General features: G+C 40.5%; 1 protein-coding gene across 1 annotated transcript in view; it reads right to left on the bottom strand.

Annotated features, from left to right (window-relative positions):
* The window catches only part of LOC143904498 (aristaless-related homeobox protein), a 151,530-nt gene that overhangs the window by 82,847 nt on the left and 51,946 nt on the right, over positions 1-16,737 (bottom strand). The gene's annotated exons all lie outside the window — the stretch shown is intronic.

The following is a 16,737-nucleotide window of genomic DNA, read 5'->3' as shown; positions in this document are numbered from 1 at the left end:
AGACAGCGATGACACGGTATGGGACAAAGCAGATGATTTGCGAGCCTACGAATTGCCTAGCTGCATATTCGCGCGTTCTGCAGATAGAACAGTTAAAGATAAGATACGTTTGTGTAATCGCTTCATGAGCTGGCCAGTATAATGTTTAAGTCATTTTACAAAACAGTCGGATAACTATACGTACACTGTTAAATATTAAGGAATAAAACTTAAACCAGTACCTTGAGTTTAATAATGTTTTATTTTGTTATTTTTAATAATAGGTAAACTTGACCGTTTATTTAAAAAAATTTGTACAAATAGTAGAAATATATGCCTTCACGGTCGGGTTGGATCTTTAGTGCTTAATATTTTTGCGTATACATCTTTTCCCAACTCCAGCAAACTGCGAGTAATGTCTGTCTTGAAACACAGTCTCAAAAGCTAAAGCCAAAAATAGTACACAATTGATAATCAATTTAATGATGGTAAATAAGCATCTTTTTTAGAGAAACAAACTGTAAAGAATTTTATGAAAAATATCACCTTAGCCAGGATTCACAACCTGGACTTCTCTACATTCTAATATAAGCGTCTTTACCAATTCGACCACTGAGACATGTGATGATATTTATCGCAGATAAAGAAAAGCTCACATATGTATAGGCGATGTGTACAAATAATAATAGATAAGCTTGACCACTTATGAAAATAACACAAATAATAGAAAAACATATGTGTCTTCACGGTCGAATAGTATATCTTTTGTGCTTAATATTATTTCTGATGCGTATATATCTAAACAACATGTACAAAATCGGGACATAAGACGTCTTATATCCCGATTTTGGACATGGTGCTGTCTGGGCATCTTTTTCAGCTCAGCAAACTGGATCGACATTACTCATTGTCAGCGCGCAGTTTGAAAAGATCTATTATAATCGCAAAATATTATTGGACACAAATGATCCAGCCTAATCGCATATTTCTTATATTATTTTTGTATTTTCAACCCTTGGTTAACCCTGATCACCTCTTTTTTCGAAGACGTTTGTTACACGGGGTCACATTGATCCCAACTAATTTTCAAGCAACTGGGCTGTTCAAAAACTAACAAAACTTCATTGTGCCTTGTTCTTACCAATACCGTATTAACCGACCCACGAATTTTGGACCACAATGCGACACGAGTTGAAATTCACAAAACATCTTAAATAATGGCGACACTAACTTTGAAGAAAATAGACGATACAAGTTGAAAAATGCACAAAACATCTTAAATATCAATACTAATAATAACAGGGAAGAAAATGCAAATTGACGTAGAATTCTGACAAACACTGAAGATGGTCCAATGTTAGGATCGAAACCGTTTGTATTGTAAATTGTAAGGCGAAGAAATAGAGAAAAGAGAAAGCACGAAAATCTTTCATTGGTTCTCATAGCTCTTTATTTAACATTTGGACAAAAACTAACGGTTTAAATGGATCGCAAAAAATTCTGTTAAGTTTAAACATTGTAGAACGTATTCTCGTTATAAAAAATTAACTTTTTGAGTGACATCATGTGAAAAAAAATTCTTTTAAAAAATGGAAGTTCCGAGGGTTAATTATCTTGTATAGCGAAAGAACTTCATTTATTTTGGACTAGTTAGGATCTAGTCATCAATCATATATAATTTTGTAGATAATAATGGTAGTACCAAAAAAAAAATAGTTTTAGATCCTCAAACCCTCGCCGGAAGCAGTTCTGATCTCCTAATAATGTCATTTTATTCGTTCGGTGGCCCATCATAAGAGCTGTCCAAGATGACAAGAACGTCATTGTTATACTTTGTTGAAAGGTATTTGTATATTATGAAAAAAAATATTTAGTATATCCTTAAATATCAAATAGTCGACATGATATGGGCACAGCAATATATTATACCGAAAAATATTCAACATTTGTTTGTTACCGCCGCGCCGTTACCGCACGAAGAGGTGCCTTGGACGCAAAAAGACATCTTTAGGAAAGGATAAAGAAAACATTCTAGGAATCATGTAAAATATCGTATAAGCATAGATAACAAAATGAATACACCTTATACATCAATATTGATGAAAAGTCCTAACATTGACCGGTAAATATTTTGGCCATTGGCATCTATAAAATTTTAATTCTCAGCTCATGATGCCCTACAATTTGAAATATGTCTCATCTCTAGGCCCGGATAGCCCAAAACCCTTATAAAAATAAACAAAGTTCTTTATTATTTTAACACAAAACAATATTATTTTAACTCCATTGTTTTAGTTAAATTATAACAATATATTGAATAGGAGCAATGGCGATTTATAAGAATGATGAAAAATTACTCAAATTAAGTATAATTTGACACTACGAATTTAACAGTGTATGACAGTTATAAAACGTATATAGTATATTAGTTATAAAATAATATGAGTTATCTACAACGTCATTTGTCGTACGACTTCTTCATATCAGTTATCAATATCAGTTATCAATATATATCTTAGCGATTCGTCTCAAATTAGATTCTTGTTTGAAGCGAGATTCATTACAAACTAAGGCGAAGAATCGCTTCGGAAACTATTCCAACTCTCGAAATAATAATTTGCTGTCGGCGCTGTCGCACTTGTTTAGGAAGAATCACGATTTTTAATTTATTATAGAATATAGAATCTCTGTTTAAGAGATAACATGGTACAAATTGATGAATACTTCGTATACGTAATGATATACAAATATATGCTCATTTCAATGAATGGAAATAGCATAAGCGGTTCATATAAATTTATACGATGTACCTTAAGGGCGTAAAAAAAAATGAAGTCGAAATAAGAAGCTGAAGGCATCAGGAGTCTAGACACATATCTCACGTTACACGTACACGTGAACACCCGCGCGTACCCGCGATTAGCAGACGATCCGAACGAGAAGTGAGGCAGTTTTATTCATCTCCATGATGGACATTTCATTAAACAGTCTTAATGATTTGCAAACGTTGCACTTTCTCCGGGTCGGCATCCGGTAATCCGTACGTATATATATCGCGTTGATAAGTAGCTCGATGCAAAAAGTATTCATCTCGCACGTACTGTCCGTTACATCATTCTCCCATCCGGAGCGCCGGAAGATCCGCGCGCTCATCCCTGGTTCTCGGCAAGATTAAAATCGGGTAGATCGACAATGTGTTAAATTGGCGAGCGTTGGCTTAAGTACTGAAATTCCTCGGCGGTAACGAGCGGTATACGGGGCCCGACGGCGCGGCCGTATACCGATTGATAAACGATACGGACGCGAGCCGCGCCACACCGCCGCGCCGCGCCGATTTTGTTTTCATCGTGTGAGAGAATAAGGCAGGGAGAGATTATAAACGAGCCTGCCACGTTCGTGTGGATCCGTTAACGCGGTGCTTCGGCGAGGAAGCCGAAGGGGGGGGAAGGAAGGAAGAGGAGCAACGGTGAGAAACTCGGGCCCCGTCGAAACTGCCGATCATCGACACGTCCCGCTCGCTCGCGGATGCTTCATTAGCCACGCCTCGGCCCCGGCGAACGCGTACTTGGTTAAACTGATTTATCGCAGAAAATCCAGTTAGCGGGAATTCGTTCTCGTGCCGTGCAGTGTACACGTAGCATCGCCGCGTAAGTTCTCCCAGGTGGAGGTGATCTTTTTTCTCTCTCTCTCCTTTGCTTTTTATCCGCGATCCGGAGATTTCGGAATGAATTTCGCGCGTTCCTCTCGTTTTGACGAGAGGCGCGATCCCATCTCCAGGCAGATATTCCCGCACGGTGAGCGATAATTACGAAGTGATGATCCCGCTTTACATATATATATATATATATATATATATATATATATATCTCTTCGCTCTACCGTTTGGTAGCCGGGGGTTTTAATTGGTAATCATTGTGTAGTTGCACGGTTTGAAATCGTATATGTACAGATCGTTCCTCTGCCGGGTGTTACAGCGTTAACAGTGCCCGTCGTTACGCCGCGCAGTACGTTAAACGCGCACGACCGATCGGCGATTAGAAGCGTATACGAGCGCACGAGAGATATCGATGATGTGGCGAAATAAGTAGCTCCGAGAAGATCATCGACCGTCCGTGTCTCGATAATTACGACTACCCCATGCCGCGAGCTTATCTTCGGGGTCCCGACGTTCCCCTGGCCCCCTCGGCCCGCCGTGCCCGCGGGGGCCCCGTCGCTTATCCTCCCGGGGCCCTCTGTATCTGATCTCGATGATCGATTGCCGCTACCGACTCTCGAAATTACATACGCTTAAACCGCGGCTACAAATAATTATTCCCGCGCTACTTTCGATCCCGCCCGCGCGCGATTTTCTAACCGCCGCGCCGCGCCGCGCCGCCGCGCCGCGCTCCGGGGACTACTAACACATACTCGAGCGCGGCGCTATCTTTCAATCGCTCGTTGTAAATAATAAATTATCGGTGCCGTACGCAGCGCGGTAAACATGTAAATTAAGGCGGGTGACGCATGCCGGCACCGTAATTTCACCGATCGCTTTTCATCCGCTTTCTCCACACGCTCCGGATTTACGTAATTTCTTCATCCCGCGCGCGAGGTGCTTCTTAATTTCGTGCTCTGATCAGGAAATTGTTGTAATTAACGAGGCAGGCATCGAGCCTGCGTTTAAATTAATATTACGTTAGATCGGTTAGATCAAGAAAGGAAAAAGATCGTTCATTTTAATATTTTGTTGTATGAATTATTAGTTCCTGGTGCAGAATTATTTGCGTAAAGATTATTTACACGCTAATTAAAAAATTATTAAACTGTTAATGCTTATTTAAACTCGTATGCTTATTTGATGTTTAAAGAATTTTAAAATCTCTTCAATTTGATTATCTATACGTTTTCTATTATTATATCTGGCAAAGCAAATAGACCACAAAGTATTTTTCTTGAAATTAAAAACTCATCAATTTTCGTTCTTGATTATCTTATATGACGAGAGTTATTGAGAGCGGCGTCGGTGATAAAGAACGAATATTACATTACAGGAAATTAGATCAGCGTCTCTCGATACACGACGTAATTAACTGATACTTGTTTCAGAAATACTGCACATTGACTAAATTACACGCGGCAAAAGACCGTGATAAGACACAGATGCGTGTCGTTACGGAGATAAAAGCGGTCATCGCGCCTGATGATGTTACAGTGCGTCGAACCTTATACCATAATTGCGAGCCGAGGAAAACTTGGTCGCTTAACGTCGGAACGCTGTTCACCGCTATATCTTATCCCTCTTTCCTCATTCCAGTTTTTTACCCGACAGGAGAGAGATACGATTATTTCATAGATTAAACGGTGGCAGTTGCCTACCCGTTCGATCCTTAGAATTCTGCGTTACTTCGAGGTCCAATGGATCTCACGGATATCGATCGCCGTCGGCGATCGGTCGAGAGATCACGAGACCATCAGTAACCGGCGGTCACGGACGCGTCGCCCGTCCATTGTGATCTCGTTTATCACGGTGTTGTCTCGCCGCCGAGAGATCCTCTCTTCTCGATCCCTTCTCTCTCGGTGCACGACAATCGCTAAAAGAAACGATTGCGTCACGATGATGTCATTAGCCGTGGCTACGCCCCCTACGGCGCTACCCCATTACGCCGAATCATCGGATGAGATCGAAGAGGGACCGCGGATTCGATTGGGGAGAAGGGACAGTTGGGCCCGGTAACGTCGTCGATCGGGAATCGATCGCGCGCTCACCGCTCTCAAGGTGCGTAAGAGTCAATTCAGAGACCTCCATAGTATGCGGCTCGCCGACACCCGCTGACCTTTATGAGTGCTTAATTAAATGAGGCTTTTTATGCGCGAACGCCGCGCTCGGTACCTGACTCCGTACGAAAACGCCTTGCCCCCTTTCAATTCGTTATTATAATACCGCGGCTGGCAAGATCCATAATTTAGCGAAATACACGAGCAGGCGAGGATTTATCGACCCCGAGGGTCGATCGTGTTCGGTTAACGAGGCTAGAGCTTGTAACTATTTTTTCCTCAGAAAATTATGATTTTTTTTACAAACGGTATACCAGTAAATGGTACCGCATAAATAAAATCGCGTGGCTGTAAGATATGCAGCGCGGAACGATTAAATATAGTTCCGTTCAGGATCCTACAGTTTTATAAAACAACCACTGATAGAGCGTGTGCATTACAAGGGTGCGTAGATGAAATGTTTATTGAAGAACAAGGGTTGATGCAGTTCCGATGAAATCTTCGATCTCCTTCCGATCGCTTCTTCCGTTCGTTATCTTATTATGCATTGATAACGTTCTGTTCTTTATCGCAGATTGGTTCTGTCTTTATACTTCATTACACGTCGACCCGCTCTGTACCTATATACTCACTCTCAAAAGAGCGTCTTTGATGTCGCGAGAGGATCCATCGCGATCGTTCCCCGGACTCGTTACGCGCCATCGGGAACATTATTCTCCTTTCTCAATCATCGATCCCCAATCCCTTTTTTCCCTCGGCCACTGGTAATTCTCGGGGGTCCGGCGATTGACTGAGGCCGGCGAAGATATAGATATCGGCCGGGTATCCGCTACCAGACGACGGAGGCATTGTGCCGCGGAGGCGATGAAAAAGGGAGAAGAGAAATCGGGCAAGGCAAAAGGAGCCCCGGGATTGACGTGGAAAGTGGCGGAAGAAAGGGGATCATCGATCGGCTCTCCGACGATCGATAAGCGATCCGGCTAACACTCATTAAGCCGGCCATTGTGCGGTGGCAACATCCGTTTGATTGGTTAATCTTCGCGGCCGACGTCTCGACCCGAAGCCGACAAGACGATGCCTCAATGATTTCCGGATTCTTGCTGTATTTTCTTCTGCATCTTCATTCAGAAAAGATATTAAAACACTGACTGAAAAATCTTACAAAACTTAAAAAATGAAAAAGAAAAATAACGCAAGCTTGACGACAATATAATTATTATCGAAATTTGTTTATATTTTTGGAGAATTTATGAAATTGCGAAAGAGGGGGAGGGGCAGATGATTTAAATTTATCAAAAAATGATTAATTTTATATTTTACGTAAGAAATATTGATAATAATGTTACAAGTATCAATAATCAATATGTATGACAGACAGCACATAGATTAATTATCATTGCTTGGTGCTACACAGAAAAAAATGATATATCAACAGCATTAGTCCAATTGGAAATAATCTTGTTCTTATTTTATTAAAACAAAAGCATGACGTATTGAATTATATATCAATATCAAGATCATTTCTAACTATAGACTAATGCTGTTGATACATCTCTTTTTTTTTCTCCGTGTAGGAAATGTGTAATTTTCAAATTTTATGTTAACACTCGTTTCATAGCAATAACTGTAAATGATATTACTGTTAACTATCCCCTGCGTTTCTTTTATAGGGCTTATCTGCTCACTTTAAAGTCATTTCTCCTCATCGCGTTCTCTCATTCGATGATTTAATGTTTCCGTAAATTAGACAAGCCCGCGTTTCCGCTTCGCCTAAGTGCATATCCTGGATTTCTTTCTCGCCGGTTGCACCGCCTAGATTGAAAGGAAGGAGGTTTTAACCTGCGTCTTCCGGTCGACTAGGTAGCGGTCTCGCATGAAAAAGAAAGATATAACCGTACGCTTCCACATCATACTTAGTATCTGCCAGTTGCGTTGGAAAACGTACGTTGTATGGGAAGATGAGAGATCCCGATGAAATTTTGTCATCGAGCATGATAAGGAATAACAATAAGAAGTAGCTATTCTCGGCATTGCAAAGATGTGTCATATAAAATAAAATTTAAATTGAAAGATTGATTGACATATAAAGCAGTTTCTCCTGAATTTTAAGAAACATTTCAAAAATTAAATAAATATGTAATGAATAACGTGTATCGAAAAATTGATGGCTCGCAATATTTTAAATTTTTCTAGGTAACTAAATAACTAAATCACTCAATTAAGACATAGAAAATTGGAAAAATAACAGCTCTCTATATCGGTCTTGTTAATGATTACTGCTGTCTATTATCACTTATTATCATTATTTACTACTCTCGTTTCACGTATACAGTTTTTCTTATTTTGACTAAAAATCTTGACACACAATCTTTATCAAGCCGCCGTAAATTTATAGAATTGATAAAAAGCGTAAAGATTAGCTGTAACAATATATCTGTAACACATGATGGGTTAAGTGTTACAGTCGCCACATGTTACCTCGACGCAAACGGGTTATTAATTTTTTGCACGACAAACGATCCGAAAATGATTCTCCCTTTAATGCAAAGCAAATGTGATCCCGTGCATTTTGATTTATTTTTCGTATTTCTCATCGTGTGTTCTTAAGCGTTTGTTCCGTTCGTTTTTGCGGCTCGATTGCTATACGCCAGATTCGTTTTTCTTCGCGGTCTCGCGGCGCGAAACCTGCGGTCGAGTTTCGGGGAAGAAGTCGAAGCCGGGGAATTGGCGCGAGAGAGCTTGCATGATCGAGCACCGAGGATCTCGTTAACGAGTCGAGGGAAGTAGTCTGCGGTTTTTCCCAAAGAAACTGGCCACGCTCGCTCCCTGTTTGTTTAACAGGAAGAAGTCCGACAACTCGACCGGCCGCGCAGCTGCTTCCTCTGCCAATCTTTCCGTTTTTATCGATTTCCATTTGTGCCGCGGCAAAATTGGCGATCGCGAAACGATGAAAACACGCGGGCAAAAGGATGCGCGCGACAAATCGGGAAAGATATACAAAGCTAGAAAAAACGTAACGTACACTTTATAATTCATTTTGTGATTATTGTACTCGTATATAGTCATTTCATGTGCGTCAAAGTGAGTTCGTCACGTGCAATGAGTTCTGTGCTTTGTGTTGTAAATTCAAAAAATGTAGAAGAATGCTGTAAATATTTTCGTTAAGAAATCTCATCCACGTTAACGAGTACCTTACTATAAAACTAGCCTGGTTTATCTTGAAAAAAAATCTCGATCGCGAATGCTTTTTCTTTCGCTATTCTCAGATTTCGCTATGTTACGTATTTTCATTGTTCCGCATCTTCTATCTTGCGATAGAAAGCGCAGATAGTAACGTTGTTCTCTCGACCTCCTCAGCAACATCTTTTACATAACGCGTATACGTTTACGGATCGAGGATGGATCGAGGGTAGCTTCATGTCCATCGAGACCAAAGCTGCCTCTTTTGTTCAAGATGCTAATTTGCACTGCAATTTTATGGTTCTGCTGGAAGCGCGAGTACAACTCTCGCTCGAGTGTTGCCCGTAATGGCGATATACACGGCGGTTAATGGTGGCGAGAGGGGCGGGCGGTCGTGCCCGGCGGTCGATTGTCAAATTATCGATAATATCCCTAAACCAACAAGATCATGCGCCAGTGCCCCGGCATCGCGCGAGAGCGATTCGGATCGCCGAGCGAAACCGCAAGCGCAGATTATTATCCCGGCTCCGATGGCCGCGACCCGCAGCAACGAAACACGATGATCGACACTCTCCTCGCGTTCTCGTGCGCGCCCACCCGGACATTCATCGGGCTGCGGCCCGCACACCTGCATATATATGCCGCCGCATCGCAGGGTCGGTTGAAGAGTCAAACTTCAGCCCGAGTTAACTCGCGTCGCGCAAAATTAGCGCCAAGCGTTCCTTTTGACGGCGCAAATCTAATTGAAATAATTACGTAATAAATTGTATTGTATCGATACAAACATAAAATAATCTATGGATTTGCAATGAACATGAATATCTCTATCTATATATCATCGTAAAAAAAATTAGCAATGTGCCGAAAATGTTGCTAAACGTTTCACTTGCAGATCGGAAAGCGTGGGCAAAATAGAGACAGAGATATAGAGAGTAATATGGAATAATATAGCGAATATACGTATCCGAATATATTTGAAGCTAACCCGACCCTGCCGTCGCGTATATCAGCATATAGATACACACACGCACACGCGCAACATGCGGCACGCACGATACACGTATGGACGATCAAAAGTCACGACGTGGCGTTTAGCAAACCGATAGAACAGTCCGTTTGTGGTTAAAGCGTTTCTAGAAGCGCGAGATGCGATTCCGCTCGATCGACGATGATCACCGGGCCCGCGCTGACGACGCCGACGCCCCGGCTCGATAACGTTACCGAGTCTCCGCGAATGGAAATGCAAATTGATGGGCGTAGCTCCGGTGCCAAAGGTAATAGGGATCGAAGCGTACATGATAGACCCGCATGATAGACCGGGATATTTCTCGTACGTAACGTATAGCTGAAGACGATATCGGCACGTATCGTATACATAATGCGCTGGATGGAGAACGCGCGGAACAGTTGTTGGGCGTAATACATTGATTTGCATCTTCCTTCGGCGATGCGTCCAACTTTGTAAATGGAGATATCATTATTCATATACAAATGCGAGTGCAACATGGCGATAAGTGTAATTTGCAGGTGGTTAAAGTTAAGCTTGGAACAAAAGAGAAGATCTTTGTTGTTCGGTGTGATGTTAATAGATGGGTCCGCGATGATGTTGAGAGTCAGATAATATTATAGTCAATATGTGTAAGTCTAAATTGGTAGCTAATCTCATGAAATTTTGTACAGCCGAAATATATATGTAAAATATATCCCTAGAGAAGAATTAAGAATGATAATATGTAAAATATCCCTAGAGAAGGATAAGTAAAGAAGAATGATAAGTCTTTTGAATCTGACAGCGTTAATATCGATAGCAGTTGAATTATAAACGAGTATAAATTAGCTTTGGAAGCCAGAAATTCTTCGATTAATTTTCGATTAAATTCACTTTTACGAGAGTTTTAATTTAAGCTTTAATCGTGTAATTAAACAGCCCGCAGAATCTCTCGCAACACACTTGTTATTACGTCCAATAAGTTTGCCAAACCTCGCGAGTCGCTGCTGTATCTATAAATTGAAGATTTTAATTAGGTATCCCCTGATTAACGGCGCAAAGATATAATACTGAATCATTATTGCCGGATCTCTCGACGGGACGGAAGACTCAATTAAATGTCAAACAAATGTATAGAACGCGATATCATCTGAATCGCGACTTCCATTTCGGTTTGTGCCCCGTGTGCCGAATGAATTTATACGGCCCTCGCATACAATCTCCTCTCGATTCTCTTGGTCGATTCTGATTGCCCGATCGCTCGTACCAAGTTCTCTCTTCCTCCCGCTCTTCCTCCCTCCGCCCTCGCTGTTCCTATCGCGCGGCTATCAACTTGCAAACCGAATTAATTCCGGCGTTCAATTCCGCGAATCAACGTAACTGGTAACACGTGACTGACTGGCACGCGTAGTCGATCGATGACTTTACCGGATGAGAGCGGTTAACGGGCATTTCCGCGTGTTTCATGTAGCTCACTGCATCAGTATTGTTTACGTAACGAATTAACGTAACGAACGACACACACATGGCATTTTGAACAAATTACCAGTCAATTCTGCGAGTACTAATGCGTTATAAGTCCCCATGCACAGAAAAAAATGCAGGCTTTAAAAGTTTAAATGGTATAAATTGGTGAACGTCTATGATATGATCAGTTATAAATTTTTTACTGCTTTCCGGAACTAAAGCAACAAATCATATGTTATAGAAATAATTAAAATTTTACCATTACAATTTCTTTTTATTTTCTAGTATTTATTTTCTAAAAAATAATATTCTCCTTAAACATGTTTGTTTTTTTGTCTTCAATTATTTATGATTAATTATGGTCGATAAAACAGATATACCACGAAATAACATATGCATATAGATTATAGAATAATAGGGTAATTTAATACGTCAGATAAATTTTGTTTTAATTGTAAGATTTACTAATTTCTTTCTACTAATATCTAATTTTCCATGAAACAATGAAAGCAATTTTCAACTTGCTTCCTATGAAAGCCATATATATATTTGCACGTATCTTAATCGATTCTTCCATTGTGCACAATTTTCAAATGTCTCGCGCGCGCAGAGGCCACCCACGCGAGTTCTCTATCTTCTTTGATGTTCCTTAATAAACATCAGGACTGGCAGAAAGGCGCGGAAACCAGAGCGGGAATTTCTGAAAGAAACCGGGATTTGTGGTCTTTATTGCTCTTGGGGAAGCGGTTGCGGTCGGCGCAGGCGACAGGAAGCGACGCCGAATCCGCTTTGCGGTTCTGCTGCTTCTGACAAATTGAACGAGTGCCCACGTAAACGACCCACCGTTCGAATGCAAGCAGTCTGTCAAATTTGTAACAGCTCTATGCGAGAGAGATAATAAGATAGAATTTCCCGTTTTTTTTAAGGTAACGTTATAGTACACTTATGATGAAGATATCGTATCATTGGTGCCATGCTATTTGTTTCTCAGGCATAAATCGAAGAATATTGGGCAAAAATTAATTAACACTGTAAGTACCAGTTTTAGGAGAATACAAATTTAAAATATAAAATTTTATATTGTCGATTTAATTTTGTAAATTTTTTCTATTATTTTTTAATTATTTGTAATAACTATAAATTAATTAAATTGGTTTAAGCGTGATCTCGTTTAATTCGTAAGCCTTATCTGCATGTGTCATATACTCCTATTTTTATAGCACTTTAAATGCGCTATTTATTTATATTTTTACGACGTTAGTCATTGCAGAAGTATGAACTGCGTCTTTAATAGGAAACTACAAAGTGGTTACTGAAAAAAATCATTTTGTACTTACATAGCTATGTATTATAAAACATTATTGGTGAAAAGCGCAAAATCCTATTTTTATAAAGCTCAATTTTTCAGAAATAATGATTCTTTTCAGCTTTATCTCAATAAAACATGCCACAAATAAAACTACGAAAAACACTCATAGACTCATTAGCAAAGGCGTTGAAATAATTTGTACAAATAATAGTTTCTAGAAAAGTCCAAGATATTTTCGCAATCTTTGATACGGAGCGCATAATTTTGCAGAAAATCGATTCTCTTTCGTTTACCGATTTCTCGCAGTATTTACCAATCGCGCATTTACAAATTAGAGAATTTATGTGGAATGGAATGAGAAATAAACATGGGTTTTCAAACGTCGTTGCAGCCGTAGGGAAAGACGCGGAGGAAAATTATGGCCGAAATGACCTATGGGTGCGGGCTCTCGGTTGTCGTAATAAAGATCTCGGAAATAATAACCGTTCGTTTCCCTCCAGACCGTTTCTTTCCTAGTTCCCAAGGAAACTACCGAGCGGAAGTTCGGACCTACCAATCGCGTATACCTCAAGAAAATATTGTACTTATGTTACAAAAGGGTGGCAGTGTGGTCTTGTGGTAAAGCGCCAGACTCGTAACCCCGAGGAACCAGGGTTTCGAGTCCACCTGATCACAAGAATTTTTATATTCCAAACTGCCACCCCCGCACGAGTGGGGTTCGTGCGGTGAAACTGGGGCTATCTTTCGGAGGAGACATTAAATTTGAAATTGGTCGACAAGCTTGGGGAGCTTGGGCGAGTTTTGATTTTACTTTGCCGCTTTCTCGGCACGTTGAAGCATGGAATAGGGTGAACTGACCAGTGAATGAACAAATAAGCGGCGTTTCCTATTCATTAGAGACGTGAAATAAAATTATTATCCGTATCACTTTCAGCATCGATGTAGTTGATTCAATATATCATACTGATTATTTAAAAAAATATTAAAGGTGTTTTCAGAATAAAACATTTAGAAAATATAATGGAAAAGTGACAAAAGGACCGATATACCAGTGAATGAACATGTATTCCATGTATATATTATAGTCTCACTATCCCCTATTTAAGAAGGAAAAATTCTATATAGAGGCATATAATGATCTTTAGCTCACGCGAGGCAATATACGCGGGGTTTCGTTTACAAGGACAGACACGTGTGGGTATAGCTTTTCCCACTGCTTCGTCAAGCAGCGGCTAATGCCGCAGCGCACAAGATAAAAATTTTTTTTTTAGATTTCGATTTATTTCTATACTTTTGATGCGTTATTAATTTTAAATTTTACTCTTCCCGTAAAGCGTCCATAAATTTTGAATCTTATAATAATAATTAAATGATTATTATACATTAAAAAAAAGTTTAACGAACAGAATTACAAAAAAGATTACGTATATAATAGCTAGATCGGTAATATAAGATTTTTATCTTTTAAACTTAAATTCTCCCAAAACTGTTATTTATATGGTATTATGTTTAATTTATTTTTACACAAACAATCTTTATTCGATGCCTGAGAAATAAATACGAAAATGATATTCTTAATTAATAAAAAACTCAATTACTAAATGTCACTTCTTGTTCATTTATCTTTTGTGATGCGGTTCTGAAATATTATATTCTTAAATGTCGCGAAATCCCGCGATTATACTTAATAGCCCGAGAGAATTGAGTTCCCAGCTCGTCTTAGCGAAAGCTTATAATAAAACATAATAACGCAAAAAGCCGCGATCGCGATATGACTTTCAAGTAGCGCTCCAAAAAGGCTGCGACCGACCGGGGATCCTGAACAAACACACGGCGACCGATACTCCGTCGGATCCCTTATACTCCTTATAGGCACGTCGCATAGATGCATTCTTAGCGCATCCTACAAAGTGCGCGTGCACGCGCCTGTGAGTGCGTGTGCTAGTGGGCGTTTATCTCGCAGCGCGGAGACGAACCGATGATGACGATGCGAATTTGGTCCGCCGTCAGTCCGACTTTCCTCTCCTACCAATTTCACGGCAGGTTAACCGCCACCACGGTAGGACAATGTTTTATCCACCTCGTATAATACGCATTACGCACGATGCGTGTCGCATCGCTGGCTCGGGCCTGGCTGGCGCGCGGTCACGCTTATTTGTATTTTTAATAAGTTCATTTCGTGCACGCTGCCGATACGCGCGGTCTTTCTTCCTGCAAGCAACGCAACTTTCGATCCGAGCCCCCCCCCCCCCAAGAAACGAAAAGGAGAATTATTTGTATTCTCGTTTGTTAACGATCTTATTAGTCCTCGGAGCTTACGGCCGTGCGGCTCTCGGAGTAAGTATAATATCTCCAGTTCGACAAGTCGTGTCGACCTCGATTTCGATTCCCTCGACTCGAACTGCACTGCGAACCAGCCAGCGTCCTTTTTATCACCTTTATTTGGTTGTTTTGTAATAATAATGTAAATTTGCGAAACGTAATTCACATCGTATCGAATAGCCTTTATACGAAATAGATACGACTCAAACAACGTTATACGGTTAATTAAATTATCTCAATGCTGCGATTCCTGTAGCATTTCTAATATATAAACGCGTTTCTCATTCCATCAGGCATTCCCGGAGTAAAATCGAATTCGCCAGTTACCGTTGAACGACCGCGATAATCTCGCGAATTCCGACGACCTTATCTTCCGCTGATCTCCAAAAAACGTGAGAATTCTTTGATGCCCTCGCATCAAGAATTAACTTGCGTTCGTTGCATTTTACGTTTTAAAGCCGAATTTACGCGATTTATTTTCCAGGAAAGATTCCAAATAATTAATTTCACTGTCCCCCACGTGGGAATTATAGTATCAGTTTATACAACAAGTTAATACAAAGTTTTCATGCGCATCAGTTTCAAACATTTGGATGTTTAATCTATAAACGAACACTTTCGTGGGTTCTTTGTATTTCTTCCGAGTGTCGTGCGATTTGTTCGGGAATTCATGCGTGTGCATTCGCTTTAAGACTTCGCTCGAACGACGCCTGCATTATGCGTATCTCGCGGCCCGATAACGTTAATTACATATATTTAACGATGTGATAATTACGCGAAGCCGGCGGGTGCGCGCACTCGTGGACGTTTGATCGCGAGCCGGAGACCCCCGACATTTTTTTCCATATACTTATCGTAACGCATAAGGCTTGTCGGCTCGCTATTACGAGATTATCATGCGCGTAAAAGTTAATGCCTTGTTCGCGGCCAAGAATGCGAGCGCAATTCTTCCTCGTATTCTTTTGTTTAAAGCAACATTGTAATTACGTCGTTACATTCGATTACCTAACCATTATAACGGACCTTTGCCGTTTCTTATATATATATATATACGTATTCTATAATTGCTGTCAATTTGTTTAAGTATGATCCCGTTCAATTTGCAAGCCTTATCTGCACGTGTCGTATACTTCTATTTTTACGACACGTTAGTCAGAAATATGTGGCTAAACTAAAAGTACAATGTTAGATATTGAGACACATGGTCGCTAATGAGGAATTTAAAAAGTTTACCGCATATAGCTGTCATTATGAACACCGGCTGGTTGACTCACCGCATTTTATTACAAAAGTATCTCATTAGAAGTAGTTTAAAGCGTACCTCCGAGACCCAAGGCTGTCCAATGAAAAACGGGGCCTTTCTTCAGTCTCCTTCGCTTTACGCTAAAACAACGAATACGCAACAGGTATTCTTATTCATAAAAAAAAACGTTTTTATATATCTAATGTTATTAAAAATAGAAAAATACAATTTCTCGTCGAACGCGAGCGAACGCGCTCACGGGGGTCAGTGGGGCTACGATCAGACGAAGGTCGCACCCGGTAGACGCGGGAATCCCACCGGCAATTCTTGACTCGAGACTATCGTTCTCTCGGCATCGTTCTCCGAGCGGTCCGCTCGCCGATCGACGATTCTTTTGCCGAATCATTTTCGACGCCTAATTCCCCAATTTGAATTTACGCGAGCATGCGCACGAAATCACCCTTTGGCTCTCTCCCGGCACACATCCTAGCAATC

Source organism: Temnothorax americanus, unplaced genomic scaffold, assembly GCF_048541705.1.
Source record: "Temnothorax americanus isolate GAGA-0224 unplaced genomic scaffold, ASM4854170v1 Scaffold53, whole genome shotgun sequence".
NCBI lineage: Eukaryota > Metazoa > Arthropoda > Insecta > Hymenoptera > Formicidae > Temnothorax > Temnothorax americanus.
The sequence above is the reverse complement of the archived record's forward strand: the minus strand, read 5'-3'. Positions and strand labels throughout refer to the sequence as shown.